The 12,405-nt window shown below is 46.3% G+C and overlaps 1 protein-coding gene and 1 long non-coding RNA gene across 4 annotated transcripts in view; one reads left to right on the top strand and one right to left on the bottom strand.

Annotated features, from left to right (window-relative positions):
* Positions 1–721, bottom strand: part of Elk3 (ETS transcription factor ELK3) — a 55,326-nt gene extending 54,605 nt beyond the window's left edge. For 2 of the 3 annotated variants that reach the window (XR_205262.3, XM_021258447.2), the window contains exon 1: positions 348–710. The gene's annotated coding sequence lies outside the window, so the exon portion shown is untranslated. Of the gene's footprint in view, positions 1–347 lie in introns of all 3 variants that reach the window. The other variant, XM_004844904.3, reaches the window with a different exon arrangement.
* A 133-nt stretch (positions 722–854) lies between these two features.
* Positions 855–11,614, top strand: LOC110349127 (uncharacterized). Its single transcript, XR_002394881.2, has 4 exons — positions 855–1,037; positions 6,270–6,476; positions 11,084–11,165; positions 11,474–11,614. It is a non-coding gene; the product is annotated as an uncharacterized LOC110349127 (long non-coding RNA).
* The last annotated feature ends 791 nt before the right edge of the window (positions 11,615–12,405 follow it).

Genomic DNA, 12,405 nt, shown 5'->3' with positions numbered 1-12,405 from the left:
TCAACACGGCGCAGCCTCCAGGTGCGCGGCCCGCTCGCCTCACGTACCCGCGTGCCAGGGACCCACGCCGCGCGGCCCCGGTTCGGCCTGCCCCGGGGACCCGTCCTCTGGGCTCACGGCGCAGCCCCGCACGCGTCCCCGCAGCCCAGGCCTGGCGCGATCGGCGGTGGCCGGATGACAGTGGAGGTGCGAGTCATCCCGCGTCCCCTCCGGCGGGCGCACCCCCACCCCAGGCCCACCGCCCCACCCCCACCAAGCCACCCGAAAGAAAGAAAGAAAGGGGAAAAAACCACCGTAAAGGAAACTTTGCAAGTGTCCCAGCAACAGGCAGACGCCCAGCGACCTACCCAGATGTGGGGGAGCTCTCAGATCCTTCTCCGGGGGGCTCTAGGAGGACCCGGGCGAAAGCCCACGGCTTTCCATGCTGACAGGCGTCTGCAGACGGTCTGTTGCTCTTGTAATGAGATCCTGATTTTCTCCCCCCCTTTTTTTTCTTTCTCTCGCTCCTCTTTTTTTTCTTTCCCCCTCTGGTGTGTGTGAGAGCAGGAAGTTGGAGCAGTCAGGCCGAGCCGGCTGACTTCCTTTACTGCATTATTCCCCGGGCGGTGTGCAGGCTGTGTAAACAGGCTTTTCCGCCCCGCGCCGCGCGCCCGGGCCGCGGCTGTGCGCCGGGGCTGCCAGCCGAGCCCGCGCGTCCCCCGCGCCCCGCGCCGCGCCCCGTTTCCTGCTCGGCCACCCCAGGGGAGGAGCCTCGGGCCCCGCGGCAACGCCTGGCAGGCGGCCGCGGCCCCTCCCCGCCGGGCTGCGCCCCAGACCCCGGGCTGCGGCCGAGCGGGGATCCCTCGGGGTCCCTGCGCGGGGCACCGCGGCGGGTCGCGCCCTGCAGGGGAGGTGGCCAGAGGGGGGCGGATACGAGGCGGCTGGACTCGCTGTTTTCCACCGGCTAGCATAGTTGGGGGGCGGGGAGCACCCGAGCCGCAGAGGGGGGTTCCTATGGCGTTGCTCCGGGAAAGGGCTGCTTTGATCGTGGGTGAAGCGTAAGTGTGGGATGAGAAGAGGTTGGTGTGCCGAGGCCGAGGCAGTGTCTGGCTGGGAATGGGGCTGGATGCGTTCTCGTCTGGAATTTGGGGTGAAGGATGAAGAGCCGCAAGGTGCGAGCTAGGATTCTCCAGGAAGAGCCCTTTCTGGTCACCCACTGTGGGCTCACAGGGGCCTAACCTTTCCTGCGTTCAGGGGCTCAGGTGGCAACGCATTGACCAGCAGCCCGGGCTCCCCGGGAGCGTCTTTGGTCCCCAAACGCTCCTCCAGGCTTAGGGGAGAGCTCCGCCCGGCCGGGTCTGCAAGTCTGCAACAAGGGACTAGGGAGCCTGTTGATGAGCCCCTCGGGCTCGTCCCTCTGCTCCAAATGCTAGCCTTCCAGAACCTTCCAGGCCCCTGTCTGCGCTCCACACCAGGCGTTTTCACACTTGAACGTATGGCAGCCTGACCTGAGGGGCTCGTTAAAACCCTGGGCGCTGGGCCTCACCCCCCAGGTCCCTGACTCTGTCTGTCTGGGGTGTTTCTCAGCCCTGGCTAACAGAGTCGCCCGGGGACCGCTTTGAACACACGCCAGCAACATTCTCAACCCAGACCAATTAATTAAACCAGACTCTCTGAGGGCAGGGCCTGAGTCCTTTCAAAAAGACCACATTCTAATGCTTCCTCCACCTGACTTGTTTCTATTTCTGCAATCTCTCTGAAAGATTATTTGTTTACAAACCGCTGGCTACTATTATGGCCTGAGGTTCTACAGGGCAAGGATTGTATTTTACTGCTGTTACTATGTCCCTCCCCATTGCCTATCAGAACACCTCTCTGATAGGTCCAACACTTTTGTTCCCTGGCTGATGTGGATAATCCACTTAGGTAGGACAGGGTCCCCCAAACCTCTGAGAAGGAGGAGAAAACATCGGGGCTATGGGTGGGGTTCAGGTAGGAGACCGAAGCAGGAGAAGGTTTGGGAAAGAGGGCTGTTTCTCAACCCTTTATTTCCACAGCTAATTTTCCACTTTGGGGATTATTGTTTTAAACCCCAAGTCAGCAGGACCGACACTGCGCCCCTATACGATCCAGCTGTGTGTGGACTGGGAGAATGTAAGCTTATTATCTTGCTCAGAAACACACACACACACACACACAATTAAGAACTCATGTTGTTTTATTTTAGAAACTGTATGCTTAGAAGAAACCAGTCTGAAAAGGCTACATACCATGTGATTCTAACTCTATGACATTGTGGAAAGGGCAGATGGAGACAGTGGAAGGATCGGTGGAGGCCAGGGTTTGTGGTGGAGAGAAAGGGCTAGGCTAGGTGGAGCCCTGGAGAGCTAGGGCGGTGAAGCAGCTCGGAGTGATCTATAATGGTGGGTACTTGTCACCACGCGTTTGTCAAAACCTCAGGAGTGAACCTAAGGTAAATGGCAGACTTCAGTGGCTTGAACTCAGGGTTGGGTCATCATTTCTAACAAATGAACCGCTGCATAGGGACCCTTGTTAATGGAATCATCCATCCATGGAGGAGGCTTCTCGTGTGGGGAGCAGTGGAGGTATGGGAACTCTGGACCTTCTGCTCCATTTTGCTATAACCTAATGCTGCTTTTGAAAAATAAAGTTTGTCTTTGAAATAAATAGATGTCAAAGCCAAAACAGAAGTGTATTTTAAGTCAATGATTTCTGTGCTTTTTATTTTTCAGGAGAAATCTTTGTAGAACCCTAATGTATAAGGAAGCAGAGGTGACCCATATTTTCATCAAGTTATTTGATTGTTGTGGAGAAATAAACTCCTCCTTCTATGAAGCATTTTATATATATTTTGGGAGAAAACTTGCAGTTTCCCAGCCCCTGAGAAGAACTTTAAGTTTCTCTAGTGCTTTGGATCGTCCACACCACTACTCATCTCTTCGTATGAATGAATAATTCAGAGCTGACTCTGATCTTCCCCAAAGCCCAGGGAATAACTTGTACTTTCAGCTGTTTGCAGCTTCTGTTCTTTGCATTCTAAAAGAAAACTTTGTTTTCCATGATTTCCTTCCCACTATCAAAGAAGCAGCCAAGAAGTATGGTACCTTGTACCTCGTGATCCACACTCCTGTTTCTATACTTTTGTTATCAACTGTCAGGAATCAGGACTATGTGGATTCTGAGCAAGTTTTCTCCTGGAGCTCTTTCTGACAAGTGAACGTTTAAGGTCATACATTTCTGCTAGCTCAGAGAAAGCTGTCCTGGCTTTGACAAGAACTGCTAAGAGCTCACCAGAGATGATGGGCACAAGATCTGTGGGTTTGAGAAATGAGCATCCGTCTGTGCGATGTATTGAGATTCTTCAAGAAGAGGTCTATTAGCGCATGCTGGGATAATACTGTATAGCAAACAACTGCTAGAGTTAGTTGTGTGAATTTTAGGAAAGCGGAATCTCCCAGGAAAGTTCCAGGTGGCTAATTGGGCCTAAATTCAGAATGAAGTCTGGTAGCCCTTGGCTATTGAGCTGGGGCTGTCAGAAGCATGTATTCTTTCTCTGCAGTGTTATGGTTTGAATCAAAAATGTCCCCAGGAAAGTCCATGTATTTAGAGATGGTATGATGGCATTAACTTCATGAGTGGCCAGTTCACTGCTAGGTTCACAGTTGAACACGGCTTTGGGAGGTGGGGCCTGGTTGGAGGGGTAGTTCCCTGGGCTGGGCCTGTGGAGGGAGGTCTCTCTCACTGGCTCTTCTCTTGCTCTCTGCTTCCTGGATGCCGTGAATGGAGCAGCTTTCTTCCACCATGATGTTTTTTATTTGGAACCAGCCCACCATGGACCAAAACCATGAGCCAAAATAAACCTTTTTATCTTTAAATTGTGGATAGCAAGTATTTCATCCCAGCAAAGGAGCATTGACTAATACTTGGAGGTGCCACAAATCAAAATTTTAGGCCTTTGCATGTTTTATTTACTTATTTATTTATTTATTTATATTTGGTACCAGGGATCAAACTCAGGACTGTGTGCTTGCAAAGCAGGATTTAGCACCACTGGGCTAAATCCCTGGCCCTGCCTTTGCATGTTCTTAAGTCAGTTAAACTGAAGTGAGCAGTCTTCTAAAAGTCTCATTTTGCTACCCAGACCTGACCAATGAACTATGACCTAGAGTCATCTGTAAATATCAGCCAATCAGGAATGGGCATGCTTGCATCTCTCATTTGCATGAGCAGAGAGGGCGCTAATCTGGGCGGGAAATACTTCTGGGTGAACTGGACCCTGTCTTTGTTCCTTCAGAACGCACTTTCATTTTGTACCAAAGGCTGTGCCCCCCAGTTTGCAGAGTTTTTGTTTTTCAAATAAAGTCTTCCTTTTCATCTTGCACTCTTTCTTATTAGTGAATTCTGGTCGAGGCCAGCAACACATGAGTCCAGCGAGGCTGGCTTGGCTGCGGTCTGCAGGCCAAGTGTGTGGCCGCTTCCCTGTCTCCTCATCCTGGGCCCCAGGCTAAAGGAACAGACACTACTTCGGACATGTGGTTCCCTGGGAGGATAAAGAGCTTAAGAGGAGAAAGTTTGGCCTAATAACATGCAATTCCTATTAACACCTCTGCTAAGGAGCGGCTCACTCTCTCTTCTGCTTACATTCCAGTGGCAGAGCAAAGCATTAAGGCCAGGTCTCCTGTCAGGAGGACTGGGCAGGGAGAACAAATGATACAGTAATACGATCTGCTGCTCCATTGTCTAGAATTACAGATAGATGAGAAAGCATAGTGAGAGTAGGAGAAGAAAATGGGCTTTAGAATAAAACAAAAATATTCTAGAACAAAGAATAAATAATATTTGAAAGGTTTGATTGATGACCCCGGGAGTAGAAACTCGAAAGTGGTTTGCCACCGTTACTTCGAGGACCGGGTCAATACTGTGGGCTGGGTAGGGGTTAGGGCTTGGGAAAGTGCCAGTGTGGAATGGGGAATGTTGGGGTCCAGCCCCATACCTGCTTTGTTCTCGCTCTGTGGCTTTGACTGAATTATTCACCCTCACTGAACCCGAGCAGGCATTAGTTTTTACTGATTTTTACAGTGAATGCCAATTTTACATTAAAACATGTATCCAGGGGCAGGGTTTAACAGCATTCATGAATTTCATTTAAAGGAGTATTTAAAAAAATTTTACAGACTTGCAGGGCAACAGCTGTGGAAATTGGCATTCCCTCCTGTGTGTCCATACAGGTATCTCCTGCAGGACAGTTGAGGAGCAGACTGGGACCACCTCTTGGACCCTCAGACTGGCAAGTTGGCAAAACTTGCCCACAGGTCCGCTGCCTGTTTCTGGATGGCTTTATGATAAAGAACTTACTTTTTAATTGTAGCTTTAGAAAATAACAAAATTTGCCTTGCTGACTGTTTTGAAGTGTATCATTAAGTTGTGTTAAGTTTATTCACCTTATTGTGACATTGATTTCCAGAACATAGTGGTCTTATAAAACTGAAAGTTTGCATCCATTAAACACAACTCCCTTCCTCTCTCCAGCCTCTGACAACCTCCTTCTACTTTTGTTTCTATGAATTTAACAAGATCCTCATTGCAGTGGAATTATACAATATTTACCCTTTTTTGTGACTGGCTTATTTCACCTCACATAAGGTCTTCAAGGTTAAAGGCTGAATAATATTCTATTGTATATGCCCTACACACTGATGGGCATTGGGGTTATAATATATGTAATATAATATATTATACATTAATATAGACTATGTAATATATTATATAATAATAATTTACATTTTTGAACAGTTGAAAACAAATTTTAAAAGACTAACTTTTTGAGACAGGGTCTCACTTTATAGTGCAGGTCTTGAACACACTATGTAGCCCAGGCTGGCTTTGAACTTGTGGTGATCCTCCTGCCTCAGCCTCCCAAGTGCTGGGATTACAGGGTGCACCACCATGCCTGGCAAAAAAAAAATTTTTAAACTAATATTTTGTAACATGTGAAAGTTGTGTGAAATCCAGATTTCGGTGCCCGTAAAGTTTTACTGGAACGCAGCCAGGCTCATTCACTTACATGTTGTCTAATGCATATTGTCTCGTGCTGCTCTTGTACTACAATGGCGTTTTTAATAGCTGTGACTGAGCCCATGTGGTATTTAAAGCTGCAAATATTTACTTTCTCTTACAGAAAAAATTTGTCAACTTCTGACATAGGCAAATGAGATTCTGTGCTGTTTTGTTGGTTCGGATTTTTAACTGCATTTTTTTCCTTGTTCCAGAGAAAGCCTTTCCTTGTCACAATGGATGAAAACCTTTACGTCTCTCAACTTCATCTTCAAAGGACACCAAGTCCCTGAGCTTCATTTCATTCCTCTTTGGTCTTCTGAAGAGGGAGAAATAGCTGGTGCTCACAGTCCCAGGCCCCGAGGTGCTGTTCCGAGATGTCTTTGCTCCTGGTGTCTGAACAGACTGAGCCTTCATTCCTGGTAGGTCTCAGCCCTGGGTGCACAACAGAAGGCCACGTGCCAGCCCTCAGCTCCTGGGGGTATGAGGTTGAGTCCAGGAACCTATATGTCTCTGAATTTCCACCTAGGTGACCTCTTTCCTTACGAAACTCTTATAAAGGTCTTACCAATCCCTTAGACTTCCCTCAAATCCAGCTGCTATCGTTTAGATCTAAAATGTCCCTGTCAAATCTCTTGTGTGGAAGGATCCTGGGGGCTGCTATGCTCATCAGTAGATTGGACCATTGATGACTCTGGTAGCTGAATGTGCTGTTAGGAGTGGGGTCTGGTTGCAGGTGGGTCACTAAGGGTGTGACCTGGATGCTTCTGCTTATTCCTCCTCCTTCTCCTCCTCCTGTTCCTCTTCTCCCTCTCTCTCCCTCTCTCTCTCTCTCTCTCTCTCTCTCTCTCTCTCTACTTCATGGCTGCCATGAGTTGAGATGATTCCCTCCACCATGCCTTTCAGCCTTGGAGCCAACCAACCATTGACTGAACCCTCTGAAAACCATGAGCTAAAAATAAACCTCTCTTCAAGTTTCAGGTCTCAAGAATTTTATCCTAGCAATGGAAAAGTGACTAACACACTAATCTCCTCTAGGATCTCTTTCTGAGATCCACCAGCTGAAGCTCATGCCCCCATTTATCTGGCACCCTCAAAGTATTATGTTTGATCTTTATGGGGACCAGTTAAACAAACAATCTGTCCCTGCAAGTCAAATTCTTCAGTTGATTCTTCAACTGAACAATTGGTCTCTGTTCTGCAGATCAAATTAGTGAGGAGGGAAAAATTTTTCAAAGTATAGATACTACCCATTCACCAGCAATTGGTGACTTGGAAATTGATGGAAACCATTCAGCTCGAGTTGTACAGCTTATCTTGCAGTACATAGTTCAGCCTGGATGAAGCACTCATTCTCATTTGTGGCCGGCATATAGTACATTCACCCTCTCCCTGGTATCCATCATGGTCAGTTAGCCCTAATGATACCAACTTCTGTGGCATATCCTATGTGGCACATTTTAAATAAATACTCAATTGGGACAAATGTAACAAAATGCAGGACCGTAAGAAGAGAATAGCTCATTTATTTATTGGACTCATTTTTAGCAGAATTTATATGGCATGATCAATTTGGAAATAATGTTTCAACTACATTTTACTGCATATATTGGAAGAATTTCCTGTTAACTCATATGATGCTTTGAATTTGTTCGTCTATTTCAATACAACTATCCTGGAGCACATTCTTCATTTGAATGAGTTTCAGAGACAAATTGTTCAATCAATTCCTTTATGGCTTAGAGTTATGTATGGCTTGCTTCTCCATGAATTCCATATTTATATCCTTAACACTTGCTCAAAACGGTCAAATATTTTTACTGACCCAATTTTCAATTGTTTTAGTTACTTTCTCTGTTACTATTTGAGGTAGGTTTCTGTTTGTTTGCCCTTAATTTTTTTCGATTATTATAAACCATGTAAAGATTGAGTAGATTTCTTATCTGTTTCACTCTGGGGACCACCATGGTTCCACAGCCAACGCCATAGGTCTACACACATCAGACCATTTCGATCCTCATTCGGCTTCTGCTGTCCATGACATTAAGGTACATGTCAACCTTGTTTTTGGCAGTTGACTGCTGCCACTTAACCCCCGCCACTCAGGGAGCTGATTAAACTCATTGCCCTTAAGTTGCCCAATTGAGTAACTACAGTCGCCGCTGTAGGATATGGCATACAGAGAAGAACAGTGACAGGGACTCTTCAAGGATGCTGGTGCTCCCTTCACGAATCTGGTTTTCATGGTTTTGGTGAAGGGTACACTTTCCAGATCATCCCAATTCAGAAATTAGGTTTAACGTGACAAATCCTCTCCAGCATTCCCATTTTCCTAAGCCTCTGAATCCCCTCATCAACAGAAAACCAAGGAATATCAGGCATTTCTAACTCGTTCACAGTGGGCCATCTTTTGATCCATACTTGTGCCAACCAGTCAAGTAAACTATTACCATCATTTTTTACTCCATGACCTGCAAAGTTAAATTCAAAATCTCTACTCAACAGGGCCATATTGAAAACCTCAGCCTGGTCCAGGTGCATGTTTTTGCCACCATTATCCCACACTCATAAAATCCATTCTCACTTGCTCCTCAGGCCTCATCAGGTCTGCTTATAAGAGTTTGAAAACTCGGGTTCTTTGGGAGAATAGCAGACCTCCTCCTGGCCTACAATGTGAACCTTGCCCTTAGGTCCCTTCTGTGATTTGAGCTTAGTTATAGGCCTACAGGCAGAAATGCATGATGAGGGTGGTCGTGCGCAGTGTCGGCATTATCAGGCTTGGTCAACACAAGATTAGTCTCCTCAGGTACTGCAGAGGAGGAGAGGCCAATACCACAGCAGGTGGGAGTGGGATGCGTGCACCACGCTGGGTGGGGAAATCTCTTTCTCTCACCAGAGTTTAGGAGATCAACATCCTCAGCCTCATCAGGATCCCCCCAAACCACCATCCCAGTTTATGGGATCCCATCCTTCTCCAATCAGTGCCCTTGGCTTTACCTCAGAAACCCCTCCAGGCTGAGCATTAGACTTAACGCTGTATTTCAGCCAATTGAATTATGAGGGCCTATGTTTGGGTTTCTGCACTTTCAGGCCTGTGGATAAAGGAGAGAAGATCTTCTTCCAGGACGCACTTAGAAACTTTTAGTTTCTTTCTGTGTGTCGGGAGCTGGGATTGGAATCTTTGAGCTCCTTATTTTCCTTTATTAATTTGTCCTCACAGAAGACTTTGGATTTTCTATGCATGCTTTGAGCTCATTATTTTCCTTCACTAGTTTGTCCAAAGATGCTAAAAGCAACAGCCAGCATCATTATATTTCCCATTGTGCCAAAAATATTCAGAAGTATCCTGTATGGAGTCACTAAATTCCTTACATCTCACAAGTGGTGAATTAGGTTAATCAAATGGATCTACATTGCGTATTACTTTAAACAGTTCACACCGTGAACTATCAGTACTCTACCCATTATCAGAGGAAGAGATCATGGCATCTTTAGGTCTCATCAATTTAAAGAGCCAACTCCAGAAACCACTAAAGAATTTCATCTTTTCAATTCTGTTTCTCTAGAGCCACTCCTGGTACCAAAATCTTTATCAGTCAGTGCTCCTTGATTGTGGCTTTACAAGGTAGGCTTACAATGGCGGCCTGCAGAGTCAGGTATGGAAGAGAACAGAAAGCCCATCTGCATGCTGGAGAGCCAAAGGATCCAGTCAAAAGGCAAGAGCCAGGAGCTCCCTGTGGAGTCCAGTGCCAGTCTGCATCAGGAAACTGAAGGGTCTTTGCTGGAAGGCTGGAGTCTGGGCTGAAGCCTGGAGATGGATGTCCAAGGCGATGGTGAAGTCTGGAGCTCCTCCCAAGAAACAACAGCAAGACTTCCTTCTTTCCCTTTTCATTCCATTCAGGCCACAAGCCTATTGGTTGGTGCCATTCCCACCTCTGTCCTCAGTAAATCCATTCAGTCACACCCAGGATGTTAAGCCAGTCAGCTGGGTGTTTCTTACTCCAATTTTCACAACAGTGAACTATCACAACATTCAATCGTTAAAGAAATCACTTACGATAAAGTTATGTAGATGATGTACAACGCTAATTGAGATACACGAAAAATCACCAGGAGGGAGAACAATTAGTGATCTTTGGGAGAATTAAAACTAAATCCAAGCTTCATATTTTTAAATTTAAAAATTGATTGTAATTTGTTAACGCCCTATACCCCTACACCGATGCCACATCCACACTGTGCCCTGAGAAGGCAAGGGAGATTAAATACACCACTGATAGGGTGTCACAACTCCAAAAGCTGTGGGCACCTCCATCATTTTCAGGTACAGTTGAGGACCTGCCCTGACCAGCCAGCCCCTGGCCAAAGTCACCTCCTACATGCTATCAGTTTGCTAAGTCCAGAAAGGTGCAGCGGCTCTTGGGGCTTGTCCATTTGGTGATGCCTGGAGCTCCTGTGGAAATGACAGCTTCGGATTTACATGTGTGGATCAAGAAAATGAAGTGTTTTGTGCTTTGGTCCTAGAAGGTGTTGGGCAAGGCTTTGTAGGAAACTACAGCCTTTTTTTTTTCTAATCAAGCGGAATCAGTTACCAGAAGCTCAGGAAACACCATAAAGGGGAGGAAGTCACGCTGTGCATTAATGGCTAAGATGAAGGTGTGGTTAGGGGTTTCGAGAACAACACCCTAATAGTGGAGAAAGCTAAGGTGTTGCAGGTCAGTTATCATAGCTTTAAAAATCCCTGAAATGCAAATAAGAATCACAATTTGAACGCAGCAAAGGAAGGTCTGGGCCATGATCAGGCCTGCAGGAGTGAGAGTGGGTGCAGATCCTCCCGAGCAAGTAGAAGTTCACACACACATGATAAACAATTAAATTCCTCCTCCTAGGGAATCAACGCTTATGGATTGGTTGGCTCTGCTTGTGAGTGTTGGAGCCAAGGGGGAGATTTTGGTGTAAAATCAGAAGGAAGGGAATCTTTTCCTGTGGAACTTTGATATTCTGAACCCAGTCTCTTCTTCCCTTCGAGGCCTGGCACGGAGATGAGAAGGAATTTCTCCAGGAATGTGGTACACCTCGGAACTCGGGAGTAACCAGAGAAGACTGTGTTGGTAAGACTGAGGGGAAGGGCGCGGAGTTCCCACAAGAGCAGGCAGAGCTCAACAAGTCAGCAATGGGTCATCCACTGTCTTAGGGCCTCCTGTGCACCCACAGGCTGACCAGGCCTGACGTCCCATGGACAGGGCGCTGGGTGACGCAGTGCCGTTGTGCTAGTTTAAGCTGACTGACTCTGGTGGGGGTAGAAGGACATGCTGGGGTGAGATAACATCCTCCCCTGGAAAGTGGCAGTGAATACTCCTAAGAGAGTGAGTCTTGATAATGTGACTTCCTTCTCAAAGTAATGCATATTTCTTGCCAGATGTGGTGGTGCATGCCTGTAATCCCAGCACTCAGGAGGCTGAGGCAGGAGGAGTGCTTTGAGTTCAAGGCCAGCCTGAACTGCATATTGAGGCCCTGTCTCAATAACAAAAAATTAAGTAAATAAAAAATAAAATAAGAAACCAAAATAAAAAGATTAAAATAAAAAAATTTTAAATACATATTTATTGAATAATTGTCATGGATACTCAAGAGCAAAAAATTAATCATTATTAGAACATAGGTATAATGCCTCACATTTTAAGAAGTTCCATTACATAGATTAAGTCATAATCTAGTAAAATCATTATCCTTTTTTACATTGGATACAACTGAGCAGCAGAAATGTTAAGATTTTTGAACATATGATCACACAGGTAAGAAGTGATGGGTTTAGAACTAAAATCCAAGTTTTCTGATCCAAATCCCCATCTTTTCTGCTATTATTTGCTATATCATAATAGAGGACCACATCAAGAAAATAAAATAAGGACAAAGAGCCTTGGAAGGGGACTCAGGGAAACGATAATCAGAGAACTGGTTCTATTACTATTACTATTACTCTTTCTCAGATCCAGCCCCTTTACCTGTGAAATAGGACTCTAGGCCAGAGAGTGTCTAAGATGCTGACGTGCTAAAGAGCAGCTCACCCTATAGACAGCCTTGGATGGCCCGAAGCATTAGGCTACTGTCTTAATCCACTCAGGCTGCTAACGTCAAACATCATAAAGCAGGTAGCCTATAAATGACACATTCCCTTCTCACAGTTCTGGAGACAGATCAGGCTGCTGGTAGATTCAGGGTCTGCTGAGGGCCTGACTGTTTCATAAGAGGTACCTTCTTGCCAGGTTCTCACACGGCAGATTGTTCCGGGGGTCTCTCTCAGGTCTCTTTTTTGAGGGCACTAATCCCGCTCTTCAGGCCTCCATCCTC

The sequence above is a fragment of the Heterocephalus glaber genome, unplaced genomic scaffold (genome assembly GCF_053883595.1).
Source record: "Heterocephalus glaber isolate CG9 unplaced genomic scaffold, H.glaber_assembly_v1.0 deba00001572, whole genome shotgun sequence".
Classification (NCBI taxonomy): Eukaryota; Metazoa; Chordata; class Mammalia; order Rodentia; family Bathyergidae; genus Heterocephalus; species Heterocephalus glaber.
Note: the sequence above shows the minus strand (reverse complement) of the source record. Positions and strands in the feature narration are given on the sequence as shown.